Source organism: Plectropomus leopardus, chromosome 20 (genome assembly GCF_026936395.1).
Source record: "Plectropomus leopardus strain MGB_pleo_1.0 chromosome 20, ASM2693639v1, whole genome shotgun sequence".
Classification (NCBI taxonomy): Eukaryota; Metazoa; Chordata; class Actinopteri; order Perciformes; family Serranidae; genus Plectropomus; species Plectropomus leopardus.
The window spans coordinates 21,234,280-21,259,440 of NC_142195.1; positions in this window are offsets into that span (position 1 = coordinate 21,234,280).

Genomic DNA, 25,161 nt, shown 5'->3' on the forward strand with positions numbered 1-25,161 from the left:
GGTGGAGAGATGTGCCTTCCCTGTTTTGAGGCAAGCTCATGTTTTCAACAAAGGCTTTTCATTAAAGCTTTTATGGTATTATTGCAACTTGAGATTTTGCAAGCTGTGTAATTACAGCACGTATTATGCCCCAATTACAACCATTACAATGCACTTTTATATGCTCTCAATAGAATTATTATATCTTGTAGCGGCGTGGGAGATGCTTGTATAAGGTTTGAACTGCAGCTCATGATTCAGTGTGGTTGATATCAAAGTATCAATATAACATTTTAAACATGACATACTAATCGAATGTCAGGTATTGCCTTATCCCGTTCCCATAGAATGGATAGAAGTTAAAGAATATACAGAAGTGTACAATTCATGAAGCTGGGAGGGGTTTAATGCCTTGCTTAAGCATGGAAAAATTACAGAAATTAAGCAGGTGCATGCTCCGAAAATCACCTGGTGAAACTGTTGTCTACTAGACCATACTGGAGGCTGACAGTTATTCTTCCAATCCTGTGCAGGATCTCTGAAGACTGTTTTTACATTGTCATGTTTTAAATTTATTAAGAGAAGTTTATTAGTTAAATGGACACTGCTGTAAACATACAAACAATAAATCTCCGTGGAAAGGCAGGACTGACTAAAAGGGGCAAAAAATAAAAAATAAAAAAAATTAACAAAAGCTTCACAAAAATGCTTTTTAAAATTCAAATTGACAATCAACAACATTCTGATTTTTATCGTTGTGTCTCTTAATGCTGTGTCAAACTCATTTAACCTTTCAACACACATTGAAAGCTCTGTTATCTTAGGGCTGCTGGAACAATTGATGCAATGTATTCTGTGCAAATGAAAGTTGTTTAACCAACTTGTATTTGCCAGAAAATACAAATGCACATTTGCTCCCTGTTAAGAGTCTAACAGTTATGTTGAGGCCTAGCACACATGCACACAGCTATAGTCAAACACATAGCCTTGTCTGTGTTTCGGCTTTTGGACACATGCAAACTGCTTTTTCGTTCACGGGAACCTTACTTAATTTGTGAGGCATCACAAATTAGGTGGCCTTTAAAGCAATGGCAGATTTGGCCAAATGAATACTCGTGCTAACCGTGCTAACAGGAGTTTTACCATGTTTACAAGTAAATGTACAGTTACGCTTTCCCTATATTCCAAATACACTTTAGAAATGACTGAAAAACAATGACAATACCCTTAAAATCTTTCTCAAACATGAAAATATACCTCTAATTTCCCTCCACCTACTTTCAATTTTCTGACCCAGTTCCACTTGAGCTTCCTCCCTATTGCCTCTAAATGAGAGAAAAGCAAGTAAGGGGAGAAATGAAGTGTGAAGAGAGCTATTTAACTAGACGGCTCAAGTCTGACTTAATGAACTGAATAACTGACTGGTTGACTAACTTACTGTACAGGCTGGTTGGCTGAGTGGCAGGACGGTGGGCTGACTTGCTGGCTGGCAGCTGAATAATACAACGAATAATACAACAACTGAACACTGGATTTTTGGCCAGATGTTGCTGTGTTTCACTGAAGGACTACTTCAGGTGGTTGTATAGTCCAAAGCTAATTTACTGCAGGATCAAATGAGCCATTGGTTGATTTTTGGGAGTGAATGGCTCTCTGACACTCGGCTGGGGGATTGGTCGACAGGCTGGTTAACAGTCTGATGATGTGGCCAGGTGCCGCTTTTGGCATGTCACCCTTTTTTCTTCTCAGTCCCAAACTCCCCATTTGTTCTCCACTCTTCTTATTCCAAACTTTTTCTATTTCTATCCAATGCAACACAACAGTAATGAACCCAGATCTAATAAAATGGGAAAAAAAAACATAAAAAACACCATACAAATACCTACTGTAACACCATCCCTAAACGGTCACACAGATTGGTTTCAGATTTACCGTTTCGCCCATATAAATGCATTATTTAGCAGATTTTTTTTTTCTGACGAGATAATATTCAACGAGCGTTTTATTATAAATCTTTTTTTTTTTCTTTTTTTTTTTTTCCTTTACAGTGGCGAGCATAAAAGGGGAACAAGGGACCATGGTTGGACTCATGGTGAAATTGAACATGAATCACTTTCTGCAGAGTGGCTTCTTTTAACGGCACTTTGGGGAGAGAAGAGGAAGCCGACTGTGGACATACCGGCACACACTCACGTAGACACATATCAGGCTGGGGACACACACAGCAAGGAAACTACATACAAAAAGTAAGCAGTTAAGGCATGAGAACATGCACACTGGGCAATAAAGTGCACACTCACAGCCCCTCTGTCCCCAAACAGAGTTGAGCATGGACATAAAGTTGAGGACTGATCGAGCCTGAACCCGCTTCTTTCCGACCCCACTTGAATGAACCTGCCTGGTAGTGCTGAATTTGAGACCTGAACCTGACCTGAGACAGGAAATGGGAAAAAAAATGGAAGTGTGTTTTGAAAAGACACAATGCATGTAACAGGCATAAATTGACCTGGCATCCCGGAACATCAACAACAGAAGCAGGAGGAAAACTTGTGCATCATAGGTAGACGTGAAAGACTAAACACTGACTAAGCAGCCACTTTGGATGTAAAAGTTAACAGCTGCCTAGAAATTAGGTTGATGAAATCAGTGAGACTGAATCAAAACATTAATGCTGTGCACAGTAAAACCATGACCAAAAGATATGTAAATTCCCTCAAAACCAAGGTTCTTCATGGGTTTGCCACTACGAGCAACATCTTTCGATTATGCACAGGTGATTTAACTTTATTTATACTAAACGTATGGATTGCTCAACATAATATTAATTTGGATCAGTAAGTATGACCTGGAACCAATGTCTGGCCAGAGAGGAGTATTTCAAAGAGTTTCTGTCCATGGTGAGAGAGGTCAGCCACAATCTTTCCTGCCTGCTTCAGGGCTCTGGAGGTGTACAGGTCCTGGAGGGACTACAGATTGCACCCAATTAGCTTCGTCAAAGAGCAAATTTTATACTGCAGTCTGCCCTTGTACTTGGCAGTGGCAGCAGCATACCAGATGGTGATGGAGGAGGTGAGGATTGACTGGTTGATGGCAGTTTAGAAATGCAAAATCATTGTCTTTGGCATGTTGAACTTCTTCAGCCTCCTCCTTGCTGCTACATACATTAGAGTATATCCATCATGTTGTCAATCTAAATACCTGCAGCCTTTTATAGTCTGTTTGTGTGTCTCTGCAGCTATTTATCTGTGCTTGTACCTCTGTCTCACTGTAATGTATTGCTGCTTGAGTACCTTTTCTCCTTGTATAATACTTCCATCAGCAGCTGTTTGTCTGCTGCTGAGTTGTTCACCTCTACAACAGAGATGAGCTCAATAGGTTGCTGCAGGATCTGTGTCTGAATACAGTTTGATTTCAGCCGTGAAATAATGGGCTGCACAATGTGATCTTTTATTCAGATGATGTGTCAGCTAGTGCACGCGTACGCTTTCACAAGTGTGTTTTATGAATAAATTTGCTGTTATAATATCTTCATAGGAATACTCCATTAAAAAGAAATCAAAGCCTCGGTTTGTGCGTTTTTAATACTGCATCTTTTCAATAAAGCCTTCGGTGTTATGAGATCACAACCTTTTTAAACTATGAAAGCATTATATAATTTTTTAAATTCATCATTTACTTTTCCTCTGAAAACTATTTTTCAGCTTGATTATACTTCAGCTCAGGCATGTGCTCTGCTATGCACATTTGTTCTTCAATTGCACACTAAAAAAAAAAAAAGACATTGCAACTGAACATAATCCAGGCTACAGTTATGTTTCCTCCTAAACTTATTCAGCAAAGCAATTCCGTAGTATACAACCATTGGTATTTTGTGGGAGTTAGGCGCACATTCAAAGAACAGATTTACCCATGATGCCAGTCATCATCGTATGCCTCTATACAGTTCTTCTCCTCCATGCCATTGTTCTTTCTTATCTTTCTTACTGATTATCTCCTTTGTTCCTCTTTGTCACATAAACTCAAGAGGCTACTCTCAAACAAGACATAGATGGGAAGAAAATGTCTTGATAATGACTTATGTCAGGAAAAAATATGAATTTGAGTAGAGAGAAATAATCAAATTATCATATTAAGAGGAAAAAGTTCAGAGGAATTCAAAGTCGGGAAGAGAAACACCAAGATAGAGGGAACAAAAGGAAACAGATGGAAGTATTAAGATATGGTGAGAGAATGAGAGGAGACTGGGAGAGGACAAAAGTTTTATACTGAGTGCCTTGGTTGCATTTTCGATGTGCGATTGACTGTGGTGCTGGGCTGCATGTCCATAAAAAGAACTGTCTGAGCAGATCTGAAAAGTGAACTTGGTCCAGAGAAATGTGTCTTACCAATTGTAAAATAGACTAGTGTATTGGGGTCTAGAGAGCAGACAAACAGAACAGGAGGAGATAAAGCTAAGAATGTATTCATTCTCACAGTGAAATTTGGCCACCTGGGTGACCTACACACACACACACACACACACACACACACAGACCCTTCATAAATCACATTCCTTGGACTGGAGTAAAGGCAGTCAAGTTTTAGATACTGGAAATGTCATTATCTTAATCTAATGTGCCTGTGTTGGCTAACAGACACAATATACAAGCATATATAAGTGTCTGAATGTGCATTTAACTCTATGTATGGGTTTAACTATTAATGGTAATTGTAAACAAACATACAATACTGAAATTATCATTCTCTTATATATCTCTTATCTTGATACATTTTCTTTTACTCTGTGTTTGGGATGTTCCCAAGGCCTTGCCAAACCACCCCAAGAGTAATCATATCCAGTAGAAGAGTAAAACTTCCATTAGTAATGCTCCCACACAGCTCACGTTACCGCAGTATTCTGTCAGTGTTCGCGACAGCAACCCACAAAAACTGCCCACGCTGAAATTCATTGCAGCAGAATGATTCACTTTTTGTTGGGTTTGGAGGGCAACTGAAGGTAGCACCAGTCAACATTTGCTCTCAGCAGTTTAGGCTCTAGAGAGACTCCACTGCCAATGGTCTCCCTCTGCTGCATTTCTTTGGCCATATAAATTCTGACTCCATTAAATATGGCTGTTTGGTTTTCAAGCCTTTGCACTCTTGTTCTGGCAGGCTGTTCTCATGCACTGCTTTGTATGTTTTCCTACAAAACATAGAGCACCAAAGTCATACATATCCCACATTATTATGAGCCAGTAATTTGTGCATAACCCATATGTTTTGAAAGGCTGCAACCACATGTATAATAGGCTGATAGAAGTGAAAAAGGAAGTGGTCTCAAGCAGTCACTATAACACTGTGTCCTAACTGGAGACAATGTAAGCAAGCATTAGCAACTACATCTATTTGATTACATAATTTCCTATTGGACTGTTCTAACTTCCAGTGAGCGATGGAGCACAATACAGCACCATGCAGCATGCTGCTTATAATATACTTTTGTCACATGCCCCTTTTTATTTTATTCCTGCCACTTGCATTGACAGCATTGCAAGGAATGCAGAACAGCTGCTTCACAGTATCTATGAAAAGGGCATCTGTACTACATTCATTCTTTAAACTGAAAATACTTTGATGACAGTCTATCCATCTAAGGAAAATGACTGAATGATTGAATGAGTCTGTTTGCCTTATCTGTATGCAAGTGGTGTACAAACCACATTTTACCAGTTCAGCTATTCTTATGAAGTGTAACAGCCAACTCAATAATGGTACAAACTACATGGGCTTGTGGGGTTTTTTTTTTTACATAAAACAGCAAACTTAACTATAAACTATTTGGTCCAGCACTAGGCATGTTGGGAATGTAGGCATCACTACAATAAATTGGCATTTGGCTGGAGGGAAATTGCAGAGGAGCTGGATGTTTACATATAGTGTGGGATGTCAGCAAGCCAACTTGGTTTACAAAGTGGAGGTGGTGGTGTGATATTGTGTGAAAGCCACAACAGTGACATCTGAACGTTCTGTGATAGTATTGTTGTGAATATGAATAATAAGAAGGTAAGTTCCCATCTATCTTTTCAGTGGATATGTCTCTGAGTGCACAGCTGATAAGTAAGTGGTTTGTTTACATGACATGATGGAGTTCCTTTTTAACATATTCAGTGAGGACAGAGGGTGCGCAATATAATGCGATTCAGCCCAACAGTCTGACGCTCACATCCAGTAAGGACATGGAGTAACAAGGCAGGCTGGGGTGGTGGATGGGTCACAAAACACAGGACTATTTTGGTGGACTTTCCCAGAAGGATGTTGTTCAGAGTCATGTGAACTTTGAGTCACCATGTATCTTTTCCTAAACATACCTCCGTAACTTGCCATTTTCACTTCTGGAGATGATTTATGCAGAGAACATGGACAATCTGTTTTGAAGCAGAATCTAGAGCATGCCCCCTATCCAAGCTAAAATAGTAGTGGTTCGTCTTCCATAGAACTACATAATTTTTTAAACAAATGACTGCGCATGAAGGAGAATGAACAACAGATTTTGCAGGTGGTGAACTATTTTGTGTCAAAATAGCATGCACTTTGCTTCAGTTGGCTATCAACCATCATTACTCACTGGACATCAAAATCAAGGGTGGCAAAATTTCTCTCTGTTTTGGCATGTGACAGTAATCTGTCCGCATATCCCCTCTTCTTTTTCTGTCTTACATTCTTAACCCAGATGACATTCCTCTCTTCATCTCTACTTATCCTTTACCCATGTCTCAACTCCTCTGCTCCTAATCATATCTAATCTCCCCTCCCTTCTCCTCTTTTCATGTATTATCCTCCCTCTTCAACTGTCATCCCTCTTTTCTCCCGTTCCCCCTGTGCTTCTCATCTCAGCCGCTTCTCTCTTCTCTCTCCTCTCCAGCAGAAAATGGGACGATCTTCTCTCCCGGTGACATTCGATGAGCAAATAAGACTGCACCGTCAGCAGGACACTAACCATATGCCAGTACAACGATGCAGCAATGCCATTTATACACACTATAAAGCACTGAGCTGTGATTATAGCGGTATGCTAATAAAACAGCTCTATGAAGACAGAGCTGGCAGAGTTACTCCATCGCAGAGGGTAAAGAGAAGGGATAAAACGGCCGCATAATTACAAGGGAGTAATGTATGTGTGTGTGTGTGTGTGTGAGAGAGAGAGAGAGAGAGAAGGTGCGTGTGTTAAACATGTGTGTTGGAGAGGCTAAACATGTGTGTGGGCTTTTATACATGTCAGTGTGGTGAGATTCTGTGTGAATGTGTGTGTGTGTTGGAGTGATTTCATGCATGTATTTCTGTGGTTTGGTTTGTGTGCCAGGACTGTGAAGAGCCTCTCATCTGCTGCCCAGAATTAGCCAATAACTGGCACCTTCTCTTGATAACTAGCTCAGTTAAAAAGTACTGAGCTTTAATCGACTCCCTCTTTTGTCTCTCTCTGTAACTTTGCATCTGTCTTTTTTTCAGTGTAAACAATGTTTTTATATCCCTTTCATTGTGATAAAAACACTATCTCATTCTTCCTTTCATCCACACATATGTTTGGGTCTTACTTTTGCAATTTTGGACATCTCTTCTATCGGTTATAATAAAACTTTTTGCAGCAAAATAGTTGCTGAAATCTAGAGGCATGAAAACATTTCTGCAAATATGTCTGTTCAAGAGTATGAAGAGCAGTCAGTCAGTCAAACATGCCAACATTTTTAGCCAGGTTTTCTAAACACTCTGTGTGATGTAAACCAAAAGCAAGGGAACCCAAATGTGGATAAATTATCCATTATTGTACTGAAAACCCATGTGCACAACAGTGGTAGGTATGGTTGGTACAAGCGGTTCCAGGATATTGGTATTTAAACTGTAATGGATGTTTTTAACTGACAATTTGGATAGAATTCTTCCAGTCATCTTCGTTTTCTATTTGAAGTAAGTTGGCTAACCAAGACGATTTGTTTAAATAAATTTAAATTAAATATAATTTTAAAATCAATTCACTTATACATCTTTTCCACCAAAGTAACTCTGATTCTTGATCCAATTCTATTTAGGATTCTTGGAACCTTGGTGCCATGTACTAAACCAGCCCGTTTTTCCACCAGTTTTTAGCAGAACCATTATAATTAAGGATGTGGGTTGCACAACACACAATGGAAGAAAACAGCAGTTACAATGTGGCAGATTATCACAGACTCTCACTTGACTTCTCCATTGTTGACCTCGTTATCCTCTCTTTCCAATCTATTGCATATGACACGTCCACTGATGTTGTCATGGTTCACACTTCACGTGAAGGAAAACCTGCTAATTTTTTTGGCTCTAACTGAAAACCAACTATTCACATTCCAAATGAATTTAGTCTTAGTTTAAATGCACTGAACAGTTTGTAATTAGGTGTGGGAGTCAGAACAGAACCTGTTGCATGTTGGTGGAAAAGGGGTGTTAGTGGGTACAATATTATGACAACCGATAGAAACTGTAAAACATGCATCTTTTATTCCTCTAAACTCCATGCTTGACTCCAAAACTTACCCTATCACTGACCCTAAAAAAAAGAAGTCTTAATGCTCAAACAGCTCTTTGAAGAAATGATTACCAGCCAAACTGTCTTCACTTTCCAAAAATGTCCTCTACCTCACACGTGCTAAACTCAATGTGGTCCTCACAAGGACAGAACTACGAGAGTACGCACACACACACACAGGCTACCACAGAGCCATTATTGAGTCATGCTCACCCCTATCATTAACTCTGGAAACTGTGATCAAACAAGTGTTTCACTAATGATCTGCACTATTTCTCTAAACCACTATCATATGCGCACATAACACCAGATTTGCACTCAAACCACAAATGAATTTACTCCTCTCTGTAATCCATCACTTTCTAGATGGATGTTTGGACACAAATATCACACAGGTGGTTTGCACAATAAAAACAACCCCAGCACAATGTAATGCACTTCAGTGCGATTCAATTTTTAACAATGTTTTGTGAGCATTATTTTCAAAATAATATATTCAAATTACCTGATATAGTTACACATGTGCATGCACTTAGTAGAGATAAAGAGGTGGGGATATAATAACACCTTTTAAAGGAGTTGTATACAACATTCAGAGAGTTTCTATGTCTTGCTGGTGACCAGCAGCTTGCTGCGCTAACAACGGCAACAGTGCTGACAGAGTTAACGATGGTGTTGACCTGACAGGGAAAGCACTTTGCTTCCGTGACAATGCCTTTCTGCCACTGTGGTTCAGGATGGCATTATCAATGGTAACTGCTGTATGAGCCCATTGCAGTATGGTGGCGTTTTGCTAGCCCAGTGGGATATACATGCAAGGGGCTATAGCAAATGCCAGAGAATCTTTGGTCACAATATGGATAGTATAGTGTGTTTTAATTAACATTCACCTATTGCTGATCATATTTTTGGTTTAAAAAAGGCATGCAAAGGCATGCAAAACAATGCGTCTAAGTGCTCATTGTTTTTTTGTTCTAGATTCCGAGAAATGTGGTCAATCACCAAAACAGGAGGTCAAAAAAAACTTGTTGCTTATCTTTGGTTTGGCAATGATTCCTAATGGTTGTGTATGTGGCTCAAACATCCTGTGTATTCCCAGAATATCTTGTATGCTCTCCCGTGTTGAAAGTTAATGTGTTTGTAAGAACAGGGTTCTTGTGACTTCTCTACTAATTATATAAATCATATTTTTCGAAATTAAAGTGAAACCTTTTTCATCCTGAGCCTATGAGTCTGCATTTTTTTCTTACAACGAACCATGACAATAAAGGGGTGTGACTTCATTTGTTGCTTAGGACACCATTATCCCATTATATCTGTACATAGCAAACTGTGGCTTGCTGCTATAGTAATGTTCTAAATGTCACATACAGCTCCTTTAGGCTGCAGTTTCTGTTGTTATATGGCACCTTTTTGCACTATAGGCACACTAATATTAATAGAAACCCTTTGACTCAACAGTGGTATCAGAAATACCAGTGCACAAAGGCATGATGTCATTTCTTATAAAATACCAGTGGACAACAGACACACACACCAGCACAGGCACCACCTCTCACCTAGAATTAAAGTGAGTGTTTGACAGCAAAACTGTCATCTCTGTTCAGCACACTGACGTTCTTAGTCATGGAAAGCAATACGCATTGGGAGGTGCTCAGGCTGAACTTTTTGACACTAATGCTGATGACAAATCCCACACTTTAAGGATGTTGTATTTTCTAACTAATCTTCAGTTTTGGCTGAGGGAACCATGGGTGTATGTCTCACTTTTGAGCACACTGCGTAAGGATGTGTAGCGGAGTTTAATTATAAAAGAATTTCAGAACTCACACCAGTACTTAAACTCACACTAATCCTTAGAAAAATAACAGGATTCATGTTGTCTCAACTAGAATTCAGTCAACTTACATCTAGGGACAATTGTTCATTTTATGGCCGCAAATGTTCACACAGCTGGAGTTGCTTTTAAGAACTCCATCCATTGTACAATGTTTGGGTGACTGATAAACATTTAAATTCAATCTGTAACTCCAACTGGACTCCCTAGTTCAGATTTCATTGTTCCATCGGTCTCTTAAACATCACACTGGAACCTATGCAGCCTGAGCCCTTCCACCATATCAAATAAGAAACAAGCACACACAATCTGTCCATATGATATGGAAAAAAATATTAACCAAAATAGAGCAGGTGTAGGAGGTGGTGAAATAGAGATAGCAGCATTAAATAGCAGAACAAGTAACTTGGGTAGGGGTGATTAGAATAACCACCCACAGCAGCAGGAAGTCAGCATGTGAACTTAATCTTTTGTGCAGTAAAGAAAACAAAACAAGAAAAAAAAATTACTTATCTTACTGATGTAAGGGGGACTGTCATTGTAAGAGTCACCTTGCTCTGATCCTTTGACAGATGAGTGCAAAGTAGCACTCTGCCTGGACTGTTGAAGCACATCTATTGACACATAGTTCATTAAAATGCTACAATTGTAACTGAAAGTGGCCATGTACTAACCGGCATGCACTGCCAGGACATTTCTTTTTTTTTTTTTTTTTTCATTTCACTCTTCAGTGTACCATGGCTTTTTCTTGCAAACTGGCACTTTTCGCAAGCTGCCGACATTCTTTCTTCCTCTATATCCGATTCCTGACTCATGGACTGACGCTTTTGGTTATTTTAGTTCACCGAGCACCCAGACCCATCCGGATACATGCGTCAACTTATGAATAAGGGAAGTACTAGCACTTTTTTTTCACACCACATTTCATTTTCAAAACTGTAATTCATGAGATGATGTGCCATTAACCAGTCAGCCATACTTGACTACTCCAAAAAAAGTATGACGATTAAGAGCTGATGCTTCCTGAATAGTAATTGGTTTACTGCCACATAAACAAAGTCATAATATGGAATTTTTGCTGAAAATGTGTTAAAAACATACAAAGACTACAGTATAGGAAGCAAGGCTGTTTCTTTCATCATGTTTAAATCAATCTAAATTGACTCCAAACTTATCCATCTACCCAAAAGCATAAGACCTGGCCCTTTTCCGACACTTTGCAGATGAATCCTCACTCTACATGTGAGATGTTAAGCGATATTGAGGAACTCAATGTGGCCTGTTTTTCTTTGTATTGAACAGAATTCACTTAGATTGGTTTACTTTGCCTTTCTCTGGAGGTGTTCCCTGCACCACCAACTAATAAGATACAAAGGCAGAGCCAGGACACGCTCAGGGGATTAGAAGTGAGAGCCCCTGGTAGGGTTAGGCTTAGAGTTAATTTAATTAAAATATCATCATTACAAGTTGCAGTTTGTTTAACTTCTAAGTCAGGTTTACGTAAAAGCGTTCTAGGTTTTTGTCAGGTTTGTGACGACTACTTAAGCCCGATCTCTTTTTCATTCACTGCAGGAAAAGGAATGACGTGCACGCAACAAATAATAAAATGTAGCAGATGCTCTGTGTTCAGACCTATCAAGCTGTTATTAAGACTTTTTTTCATTTGATGCTCAGTCTACACTAGCAATAGTTGGACAAGAAATTGGATTAGTCTGAATACTCGGGAAAACTTTTTACATCAGCGCTTGTTATGTTTTGGAGCACAAGGACAAGGATCCATCTGTGTGCAGATAACAGGCCCTGAAAAGAAAATTCTAATCAGTCTCGAGGGAGAAAAGAGGGCACTGCTCAGGCACCGCAGCCAAATATCCTCATTTATAAAGAGTCGATTAAATATCTCAAAAGCAAAGTGGCTTCCCAGTCTGCTCACTGGTGATTAGATTGCGGAATCGCTGTCTCTGTGTTGCCTGACTCTATCTTTCCCTCACATTAATTTCCATCTCTCTTGTTTCATCTAAGTCTGTACTTCTCTCTGTTTTCTTGTACATCTTCATCACTTCATACTCTATCTAACTTCACTCATCCTTTACTTTCTTCTTGTCACCTTTTACCATCTTTTTCACCTTTGCATTTCTGTCCTCCTCCGCTCCACCAACCTCTGTCAATTCAGTAGCTGTGAATCAATACTTGTTAACATAGTTTTACCCTGCGGCAGCCTCGGAATACTTGACATACACACAGTGCAGAGTTTCTCTACACTAACTGATTAGCTATATTAACGTCAAGGCCATGCACTAAATGCCCAAGGCCAGCGACTTGATTGGTCAATACCCAGCGGTCTGTGTCCTAATTGGCTGGCCTACGAGGAAGAGCAGTGGGACTTACTACTTCATTAGGAAGCAGAGAGATGCCAAGATTGGACCAACAATCCCAGTCAGTGTGAATGTGTGTGTGCATGTGAATGTGTGTGTGTGTGTGTGTGTGTGTGTGTGTGTGTGTGTGTGTGTGTGTGTGTGTGTGTGAGTCAGCCTGCTCTGCTCTCTTCAGCTCATTTCTGCCCTGCCAATAAATCCATACTTACACAGAGGCCTTGATATTTAATATCCTCAGCCTGGAACAGAACGCTTCACATTTGGCTTCCATGAAAGTCACAGAACAGTCTTTTAAACCCAAGCAAGCTTTTTCAATAAAGAGCCACCACAAGGTGACCAGTCCTGACTCCTGGTAAATAAGTTTATAAACAACTAATTTGAAACAGCAAATACTTATTTTGGGGAAACAACACCTAGCAAATTACATTTTCCTTCAAAATAATTATGAGGAAATCTTGCCAATAAACTACCTGGCAGGTCAGAAAATATTTTTGCTACACGTATAGGCAACATATGACATTTCATTTGTTTTCCACCAAAATAGGAAATCTTGCATGACATTATCCATTTACAGTGACTGCAGCATTTTTGTAATTGTTACCTTTTATATTAAAACTAAACCAAAATCACCATCTTTCCTTAACCTTTACCACAGTGCTTGTCTTTCCCAATCTAATGACAGACAGCGGTCTGGAAACAAACCCAAATTCTGATGTCACAGTCCTACAACTTATATGTCTGCCATCCAACACTAAATATAGTGTATCATTAACTCAAAGAAATGCTGTCTCATAACATAATCCAGGCAGTGATTGTATTGTCACCACAGCATACGTATGAAGAAAGAAAGAAATTTGGTCTTAGGTTTAATTTTCAACGGGGGATCTGGAGGGCGTGTCCCACACCCTATTTCAAAATCCAGTTTGCATCCTCCCCAACTTAACTTTCATAGACATTTTTTAAACCACAAAAATCATGCTTAATAAGCTACTGTTTGGCTAGCCATCACATTGTGGCTGATAATTTGAATTGAGCTTGTTCTGTTATACTTCAAAAAATACCACAGAGGAGTATCATATTTAGCATATCATGTACTACTGTGGCATAAATTAGTATGGTGACCAGTTCCCTTATTTACCCGATTTTGTTTTGGTTACTGTAGGCCTGAAGTATATGCAGAAATGCAGGAAATGGGATTAAGGTCATAATTGTTTATTTCTCAAACAAAAGCTGAATTTAGTATTATTCAAACACAATTTCTAGGAGACAGGTTTGAGATGAAAGTGAAAGAAATGGTCCACTCTTTGGGGCGAGAAATTAATTGAGCTAGACAACAAGGTATCAACGAGACAAACATGTATCAGTTTTATTAATCCACACAGACAGTGATATTGTAAAATATTCTGGAAGTAACAAAATAACAAAGATGTGTAGAAGCCACAATAATATAACTTTGCAGGGAAAATAAGCAGTTTACACCTTGATTGGTCACAAAGTTCAGTCTTGAACTCCTAAACTGAATTAACATGTAACTGACCTTTTACAAAACCCCAGCAAGTAAGCCGAGGAACAGCACTTACTTTCTGTTGTTACCGCTATTGTCATCTCTCATTTCCCTCCCTCATCCCATCAACTTTTTTCCCCCCTCTGTTCCTCAGTGACCGCCTACCCCTCACACTGTCATGCGAATGACAGTGTCAGCACAATGTCTTTTATGTGGATGAAACCACTGAGTTGGAATTAACCAAATCATACAATCAAGAAAAGGTACCACCGATCTGACAGACAATACCACAGCTATGGTACTAGAGCAGATTCAACAGTGCTGGTGGGTCTGCACCAAGTGTGTGTCTGCATAGAGATCAAGCATATTTATGTGTGTGTGCATTATGGAAACTGGAGTCAGCTGGTGCATGTGCTTTTGAATTCTTCTAATTTGGGTAAGTATGGTTAATTCACTCAGTAATGCATGTGTGTGATGTTTCCTCATGCCTTTTCAGGTTTGTTTGTGTGATGAGAAGATAAGTGAGACACTGTAACAGCTGCCAGCGCAAAAAAAGAAACTGAGCAAAGAGTTTGGTTACATTTGATCTAAGCAGGGCCTGACTGTATGCAAGAGGCACGATTAAGAAATAAAAGCTCACATCTAGAAGAGTTCTTATTTCTGTCTCTGTAGACAGGCTAAGTGTACTATAGTGAAGCAGAAACAGGGAAAGAAAGCTGAGGAGATAAATTAGACACACCTGTGAGCAACAAGGCAACACCTGGCACCTGGGTGTGTTAAAAAAGCATCTTTATAGTGCTGAATTTTGACCACTTGTCACTATGACACATTCAAATTGGATCTTCTATTTTTAACATTTTTTTAAACATGGTGGCATAATTAACTTCATATTGAGATTTTTTCTTGCTAAAAGTTTTTTAAGGTTTCCGATGTTTTATATGAGCTTTTAGACTAACTTTCAACCAATAAATAGCAAACAGGCTATTGACAGCTTATGTGAAGTAATTTAGTAAATTAATTAAATGGCATAGACTGTGCTCTGTTTTATTGCCTGATGCTGTAAATGTGTTATCCTTAATTAAAAAAAGAAATTAATTAAAGTTGGATTATAGAATAAATTACATACTGCTGCTGTGCCAAACATAATTTAAGGGTCAACTGAAGTCATTACTGACAATTCTTTTAAAATGAAATTCAACTGATTACTTCATAAAAGTAGATTCTATATGATGTCCCCAAAATAAAACAACCAAACCACCAAAAAATAAAATGTTTCGAAAGAAAGTTTTGGAAAATATCTGCTGAATTGTTGCAGATGTCTGTTCCCTAAAGAAGCTCACGTCACAATAAGTAGTCATTTTATTAAATGTGGTCACCATCAAATACACTCCACTTTTTCACCCGTTAGGTGGTTTATGGTTTTTCATAAAAGGCAATAAATAAGTCAAGCTACAGATGAGGTACATTCAGCATTAGTAAATAAACCCTAATAACTGCACACCTTCACAGTTGGTAGATAAACATGATCAAAAACAACTTTCCCCTTTACAATATACAGCAGCCTGTACCTAATTACAGTAACAGCAACATGAAACACTAAAGGAAATAAATGCAAGTAAATGCAACGTTTCTTCAGCTGGATGGATCCAAACAAATCACCATGTTCTCATCCAACACATTCTCATCCCAACTTGTCACATGTTACCACTTTGTCACTGGACTTTGGTGTCTACATATTATGAGTTTGGTATCCTTCTGTCTCTGCTATTTACATTTTGGGATGTAGCTACTGTGATGTCAACAAATGCACATTGTGGATTGAGTCAAACAGCGTTCCATGTGCACGCAAAAGGTGCCTTTTGGCGTTGCACACTTACGCAAAAAGCACTGACAGAGCAGCGCTATTTAATGAGCTTGGAAGGTGAACTGGCTGGTTCTCATCAACATCCATCATCAGGTGATTTGTCAATTTTAAGATTTAGTGATTTAGTGCCATGTACAATATCTTTTATGTGCCCTCAGTTTTCAATTTAAGTGGTCATGTCTGTGTTAAAAGTGCTTCCTGCTTAGTGGTGCTATTTCGGAACATATGATGAGACTGGTCCTCTACTTGCTGCGTATCTCAGTCACTTGGGTTGCAATGGTTATGCTTGAGTAGTATCATGTAAGGCAATTTCATACATGAAATTTATCTACGAGTTTCCTAGTCAAGTGTTGCTATTACTGCACCTGTTAAAATCTAGCGGCAACCTTTGGGGCTAAAAAATGAAGCCAATGTGCAGGTGTCAGTGTGAATGCAGGTGAATTGCAGTTCCATGAATGGATGGATTTTTAAATACTCACCCCGTTTATATTTTATTAAGGCTCAAAGTTACATATGTTTAAGGGCATGGTTGCTGTATGTGAAAGGCTATCTGCAAGGCCTCACCTCGGGTTCTCACAAAAGCCCAATTTAGAGTCTTAAATTGTTGCCTCTTGCTGTCATTTTAAAAGCAGTGCTCCAATTGGAGTTTTAAAAATTATATTATCCACAGTCATGGCCACTGGGCTGTGAAATGCTCTGTTAGAACTCACAGCTCACAACGGTAGGCTAATTTGGCTCATGATGAGAAGGTACAAGGTGATGGATTTAGGTGATGAATAAGAGATGTAGTCACTTGATTAATCTTCTCCCTGCAACTGAACTGAAACACCTCATAATATCTAGCAGTTATGAATGTCTGAATCGAGGGTTCATCTATATTTCATGACATGTTCTTGCATCTATTTAGATCACAAAAAGCTGAGATACTAATTGCAGTTCCCTTAGTTGAACCTGAAAACATCTGAGTAATGTACCTCAAATGTGTGTGTGTACCTGAGTGTAAATGTTTGATATATCTAGACCTTGTTTTTTCTTATACACAAACAACGCCACAGAGGTAAACGGAAGTTAGTGAATACAAACACATTAAAGACTTAAACTCAGACAGTGAAGGCACACATTTTAAAATTGTGCTGCACCAATCACACACACAAAGAACTATGATTTATTTGTGTGTGTGTGTGTGTGTGTGTGTGTGTGTGTGTTTTGTGCATGTTTGAGAGAGAGAACAAATGATTTCATGGCTATGTTTGTATGCAAGCCACCTGATTTTCATGATTGTTCACTCATACACATGTGCAAAGGGTAACTGAATCCTTCCTCTTGTGGTCAAAGCGTTGAGATATGAAATCTAATAAATCTCACATGGTGTCGGGAGGCAGACAGCACCAACATTGGGATGTATAGATGAAGAGAGATAAGTCTGCCTGTGTATCTGTGTGTGTATCTATGTGTGTGTGTGTGTGTGTGTAGGTGTGTTTGTGAGATGGTAGATGAGACAGGGAGTGACAGAAGGAAACAAAGCATGTGTGTTTGCAGGTGAGGTTGCAAGTAAAATGTCAACACTTCAATGAACTAAGACAGGGGAAAACATAGTCTAAATGTGCATATGTTTATACACAAATGGGTGAGTTTGCACTTCAATTTTTTTGCCATGTGACTCCTAAGATGTTTTCTAATTGCTGTGAACAAGGTGAGTTGCTACAGACTTGTGGTTCTTCACCCGTAAAATGGTAATGCAGACTTAATTGGAAAATAATAGAAGAAAATTGCAAAATCATCATCCAGACTGTCTATTGTAAATTGTATATTTTTGCTCCCAGTTGAGTGAGTTTAAGATATAATACTTTTTTTTCCACATTTATTGATCACAATTTTTTTTTTTAAAAAAAATTAGTGTTCAGTGAGCATTTCTCCTTTTCTAAGACAACCCATCAACCTAACAGGTGTAGCATATAAAGATGCTGATTAAACAGCTTGATTGCTACACATTTCTTGGGGTGGTCATAATAAGAAGCCACTCTAAAATGTGCAGATATATCTTGAAAGAAATTTCAAAATAAACAAAAACAACAAAAAAAAAACCAAAAAAAACATTTGTTAGGTTTTAACATGATTAATGCCACATAGATGCACTTTCCTTTCATTGATACCCCAATGAATCAGTAGGTGTCTGTTGTGATCACCACTTCACTCATGCAGTGTGATACATCTTTACATAGAGTTGAGGGTTTTGGCGTGTGAATTGTTGTCCCGTTCCTCGTTAATGTCCTTTCACTGGACATTGGCAGGTATTGGATCATGCACTGTTGCACACACTGATTCAGAGTATCCCAAACATGCTAATTATGTGGCATGTTGGGTGGAACAGGGATGTTTTTGGCCTCCAGGAATTGTGTGCACATCCTTGCAACATGGTGCAGTGCATTATCATGCTGCAATGTGAGGTGATGCCGGTGGATGAATGTTTTGACATAGGTCTCTTGTTATGGTATCTCTGTGCATTAAAACTGCCATCGATAAAATCAAAAGGCTGTTGTCTGTAGCTTATGCCAGCTCATACCATAGCCCCACTGCCACCTCGGGGCACTCCATTCACATTGTTTGCATTTACAGACTAATGGCACACACAATGCAATACATGACCATAACAGTGTTAACAGGGATTTATCTATGAAAAGAACAAATCTCCAAAGTGCCACGGACAGTGGATGTTGTGCATTAAAATTAGTTATGAGAGGACAATAAGCATAATGAGGACGATACGCTTCCCTGAATTTGTGTCCAAATTCTTCTGTTGTGCAGACCACTTGTTGCAACAGCTGTCTTGCTGGTTTGTCTCAACAATTTTCCAGGTGGATGTCCTGGGCTGGTGTGATTACACATAATCTGCAGTTATGAAGCTGGTTGAATGTACTGCCAAATTCACAGAACGACTTCTGGCTGGCTTGTCAACAACCTATAAAACTGTGTGACTAGTTTGTTCCTTGCCCTGTTGGATGTTTCTGTTGTGATGTTGCTGTGATCCCTTACCTCAGAAATTAATTTGGCAAGTACAACATTGCATCTGACTGGAACAATGGCAAAAACTATTAAAATGAGACCCTGGTTTTAAAAAACCAGTAATATTCTGCTGATCAAATAAAATTGCTTCAAGATATGATTGTGACACAAGCATGCCAACCTCAAAGAAAAATCAACTGACGACTGATCAGTGCGTGCTTCACATTACCTCATGTCTTCTGATTTAAAATTGCACTTGAAAACACCACAAAGGCTACAGCTGATGACCAGCTGATCGCCATTATGCACATATGCTTCACACCTGCTTTAAGAAATACTAACCAGTCTGTAGTGTGAGTTCAAAAAGTATAATCCATCCTCCTTTTTTTTTTTGTTTGTTTGTTTTTTTTTTTCTGATGCAGCCTGTCTGATATTCATCTCTATGTGCACTTTTATTTATATATGTGACTCAGAAGCTTTTATAAATTATTTTATGTTTTGCAAGCAAGGAGCTCCCATTTGCCTGTTTGTTGTTACTCAACTCAGTGTTTCCTCTCATTTCTCTTAATAGGCGCATCAGACACACAGGCATATTCATTTAAAAGCACATGTGCAAAGTGAATGTTTGTGTGTGTGTGTATGTGTGCGCGTGCTGACTTTTCCTTTCAGGTAGATGTGGTGCTTGGTGATGGATAGCCTGTGTCCTGAGGTGATATCTCAAACTATCATTCACTTACCGTTGAGGTGTCATGCACAAGAACAGAGCTAAATCCATCAATGAACACACATTCATGCACACATAAAGCACATTCAAAGAGTAACCACGCGTATACTATGCACAAGCTCAAGATGGCTTTGCAAATGATCTATTGTGAAATGTGGTTGGTGTTAATCAGGACTCAGTTTACTGGAATTATACAAGAACCTTTTGTTTTAAATCAAAGTCACAAGGCCACAGAAAGGAAAACCAGCCCTGTCTTATTCTCAAAGCATCAAATACTACATTTTATCATGCTCCTTGGCATGATATCAATGGCTTTGAATGTCTCTGTGAAACACACCGACCTTTCAACTAACTGCAAATTTAACCCATCAGTGGCAATACTTGATGCTTAGACTATTGTGCAATAAACAATGAGAAAATCTGTATAGGGTGGGAGGGAGGGGAGGTGGATGGGTCAAACAAACAGACTTAAATCCAGACCACACTTCAAGTCCCATGTGAAACCAATCAATCAACATATTAATGTAATGTTCCTTTGCATAACAAACATACTTATCTAACAAAGCATGGTGTGCTATATTTAAACCTCACCAAGTAGTTTAATTGCCTATAACTAACCATGACACAAGTACATGTTAAAAGGTGTTTCAGCTGTGTGTTACACAAGGCCAATGCCTTGAAACACCGAGATATTGAAAGTATCTGTATCTGATGACCTCAGAATGAGAGCTGGCTGGAAAAACCCTGGAGAAAGCATAGATTCTTTGAACCCTTGCCTGTTCCCAACGTGCTGTTCTGTTTGTGACCCTTACCCTGAAGTTAGCAGAAAGACAAAGATCGATAAAGTTATTGAATGGATGACTGAGCTATAGGATTTGTTTTGTAGGGATGAGTTAAATAAGGAGTATTTACGCCGTGTGTAATTTTGACATGTTTTGCAACACGTTTAAATTATCCTCTGGTTGTTTTACCTTTGTCTGCTTGATTAGCTGGACATCCAAGGCACAGCTGGATTTGTATTGAGCCCAACAGCCAACCAGGCTTTATGTTCATTGATGTTTTGTATAGTTGTAGAGTAGTTTAATTAATTCACATTCATAACCATTGCTCTGTGGGTACTGAAAGAGTTTTTGTGCTTTTATGCACCTCCGTGGGGATGTGAGCAGCATGGACTCCATTCCTGCTGCTAAGATCGCTTGGGTAGGGAAAAAAAAAATCACAGTTTTCACAAACAAAGTACACAGAAGCCAGGGTAATTCCACCTGTAAATGCTCAAGCTCTCTGTCTGAGCCAGTGACAGCACTCCATTCAAAAATAACAACTTTGGATGTGAACAATGTATGATACGTGTTTTGCCTCATATTTGGTGTTTAGTGAGAGTTTTAGCCCTTTCAGTGATGTTTTTATTGTGTCAGAGGTGATCTGTAATTAAGTGGAAAGACATTTTAGGGTGTCATTATCATTCATTCTACTTGATTATGACTGAAGTGATTAATGTAGCAATCTATGGCACAGACCTGACTCAATTCATTACATAGCCTTATTAATGGGAGAGAAAATTAAAATGTTTAATTAAAACACAGTAGAGACATTAAAAGTTCTAAGCTGTGTAATTTGTCCCTGGACAATAAAAATCTTGCAACCTTTTCAGCTGACACTGGCACATTCCTTTAGAAGTGAATCATTTTAAAAGGTTTTCTTCAGCAAAAAAATAGTAGATGGAATGAATTGTGATGCACCTATTCACATTTTAAAAGTTGGGAGGCAAAATTGTGAGTAAAAAAGTGTTATCTGACAGCATAGAGTTTGGGTTTGATTTTTTTTTTTCTTTTTCTTACATGTCCCTTTTGTAAAGATATGAGAATAGATATTGGCTGCACATTTAAGAAAAAAAAATCAATCATGACTTGAACATAACTATTATGACAATTCTGCTAAATATTTCTTACATAGTAGCATTGCTGCTGTTATGCATGTTATGTTGATCATAATCATTAGGTCTTAACCCACTGTGACACACTGTTCATTTGCACTGTTTGTACATATTTCTACAAAAAAAGCAATGCAGTGCAACTTGTGTATAACCCATGTAATCAGGAAGGCTGCAATCATAAGACTAATGCCCTGAGGGAAGTAAAAAGGAATTACGGGGTGCCTTGAGGTGGTGGATGGGTCACAACCAAGCTGGCTACTAATATAGAATAGCGTTAGTTCAGGCAGGTCAAGCGCTGCTACTATTGATATTAGCTGATATCATGCAAGCATCATCAGCTGATGGCCAGCTGATTCCCCTCTAAGCATCTGATTCGCTTAACTCACTCACACCGCCTTATTTAAGCTGCTCTAGCCCGACTGCTCTTCAATATTCCCTCCGCATGCCACTTTTGCGCCCTCCTCCTCCACACCTCCTCCTTTGTGCCGTTCTAAGTTGATCTTTGACATTGTGTCATTTGTGCCTGCTCTGTGTTTTTTTTTTTTTTTTGATGTTTTCTTTTTGCTGCTGATGCTCTCCCTGCCTCAGGAACATGTGCTGTTCCTGTTTAACGCTTTCCACATAAGCGCGTGGAAGGGCAGGGGGTCCCCAGAACAGAGCCATACCGCCAAATACTAATAACTGCAATAAGCTAAATCTAAAAGCTGCTAAGAAGTGTTTTTCTTGACTAAGTGGTCCTAACTGAAATGTTATTAGATGTTTGTATTTGGTTGAGTTGTGACTCATGATGACCAAAGTTCAACGTCAGGACAATGTTTAGTCGTATGGTATGCAAAACGAATCCCACTGACTCCAAAATTTCATAATGTTATCGTCCACACAACTTAAAGGTGATGGCTTTAGACTTTTAAGATATCTTTAACGCAATTTTCATTCCAACCTAAAGGTAATGTCTTTCTGATGTGAGAGTCAAATATCTTCCTGACATCCAGTGCCAACTGGGAAAACAGGACTTTGCCCCTAGAGACCATAGTTCGGACCCATGTGAAACCAAGTGAACTTTGTGTTATTTTATGGTGTGTCGTCACCATGTTTCATTTCCCAGACCTAACCAAAGTAATCTGACTTGCCTAAACCTAATCTAAATAATTTATCCTTAAATTTGACCTTTAAGCTCAGTACAGAGATTAATTTGTGGGGCTTTAACTCCTTAGATATCATCATGAACCATTGTATAACGATATGTTAAATATGGATACTAATACCTAAACCCATATTAAACTGTTGTATTCAGTTAAAATTGTTCCAATGTGTTTGTATCATTGGCATATCAACAAATCCTGCAGGGATGCCAATAGAATATGTCTGCTGAGTTCCCATGAGCAGCTTTGCTTTTCTATTTTAGACCAACTACCAGATGTCAACACTCAAGTAGTCCTTCAATAAAAGTAGAAGCTACCAGCTGTCCAATGTGCATGAAATAATTAAAACTCTTGTTGAAACTGGTTAGCAGGGATAATCACTGATTTATATGTACCAACATTTTAGCATCTAGACAACTCTAAAAGATGAATGCTTACATTCCTGGTTCTGGTTAAATGTGAAAGTCTAGTGTAGCAGAAACTATTTTAAATGTTCTCAAAATGTAAAGAACAGCTACCAGTAAAATATATATCATTAATCAGACACACATTAAAGATTTTAGTCAATCACAAAAAAGGGTCAAAGAGTTTTGACGAAAGGCTACCTGCTTGTGCTGTACATGCTCTACTGAAATGATTGAAGAAGTCAAAAAATACTAAGAATGCCTGAGCAAATGAAAAAGAGAATCAGGGAAGGCATGCGTACAGAGGCTTTGCAGATTGTATGCAAGTCAGGGATTTCTATGTGATCTCAGACTTATGTCCTCCCTCCACAGACAGGCAAATCCCTCAGGAATTCCTGGCTTCATGCAAATAGTCTCAAACAGAAATGGTGGGAGACACACAGGGAATAGTCTTTGTGATAGTTCAGATCAGTTCTTCTCAGACCTGTTTTTTTTTTTTTGTTGTTGTTGTTTTTTAAGGGAATCCAGTATTGCTAAAATGTAAAATAAACCATGGTGAAAGAAAATGTTCTCGAATTGCGATTTTACAGTATCATCGTGACTTAGCAGTTACATGCTCGGAGCAAATGGAGGGTAAGGTGTGAGCCCCTTGTCATCATTAACATCCAGCATTATATACTTAATTGTGTCACAACTGGGGTAACAGAGCTAAAATCTATACGTATAAAATATGTCCCAAATGGATACACAGAATTTAAGTCTTTGGTTAATTTCTAAAAACAAACCAAAAATATCTCCAGAATTCAAAATATTTAGAAGATACCACATTTAATGTATTGATTAGCTGGACATCCAAGTAATATTCTACAATACATATACATATATCAAACTCTTCCCAAGAAATATGACTTTTTAACATTTCTTTATGTCCACAAAAATACTTAACTCTGGGAATACAAAATAAAATGCAGCATATGTCAGAGAGAATGCAAATGAGTGGAAAAAAATAACTTATGACATGAGACATGAAAGATTGCTAAAATTATTTGATGTGTATGACATGCACAGCACTAAAGAGCAAAAGAAGTTGTTTCTCCATGAGTGTTTTTCTTACCTGATCACCAGTTACCCTCATACTTTACCAAAAGCCCCAGTTACTCGTTTACCTGCTCACCTGTTTCCACTTTTATCAGCCCTGTTAGTACTTATGCCTGCCCTCTTTTTCCCCGTTGGCTGCCAGATTGTCTCTGCTGCATTCTGCCTTGCGTTTGAGCCATCTGCACCTCTATGGTGAAAACGGAACCCTGGAACCTGAAACTAACCAGAACTGGTATCTACATGCCTAGACCTTTTTTCTGCCCTCCCTTTCCTGTTTAGACCCTCTTCCTTCTGTTTAGACTTTTTCTGCCCATGCCAGTAAGCTCATGTAGTCTACCTCTATTTTGATCATTAGGTCCCTTAACTGTTCCTGTCTGCATTTAGGTCCCATTCCTTGCTCTTTTGGACTCACCCCCATGATAAGCAAGTCATCTGCCATCAAGGAATTACATAAGGTTGATAAGATGGTAGTGATAACACAGGGTAAAACAGCAAGGAGGGCTCGCCCCACAGTCCAACAATATTGCCCTAAAGTATAACAAGGACAATCTGTTACTTTTCCCTAAAGCTGCTCTGCCAGATATGTCTCTGCACAAAAGAAAATAGAACTTCAGTGTACAAATTTTGACTGGTAAAAGTTATGTTTACTATTAAAGTATAGTTTGTGGTTAAAGTGATTCTGCGTATTTGGAGGATTGCAGTTGCAACTGTTTTCATGCCTAAACCGGAGTTAGATTTGGTTGCCAGTGTCAATACATGGTCTTA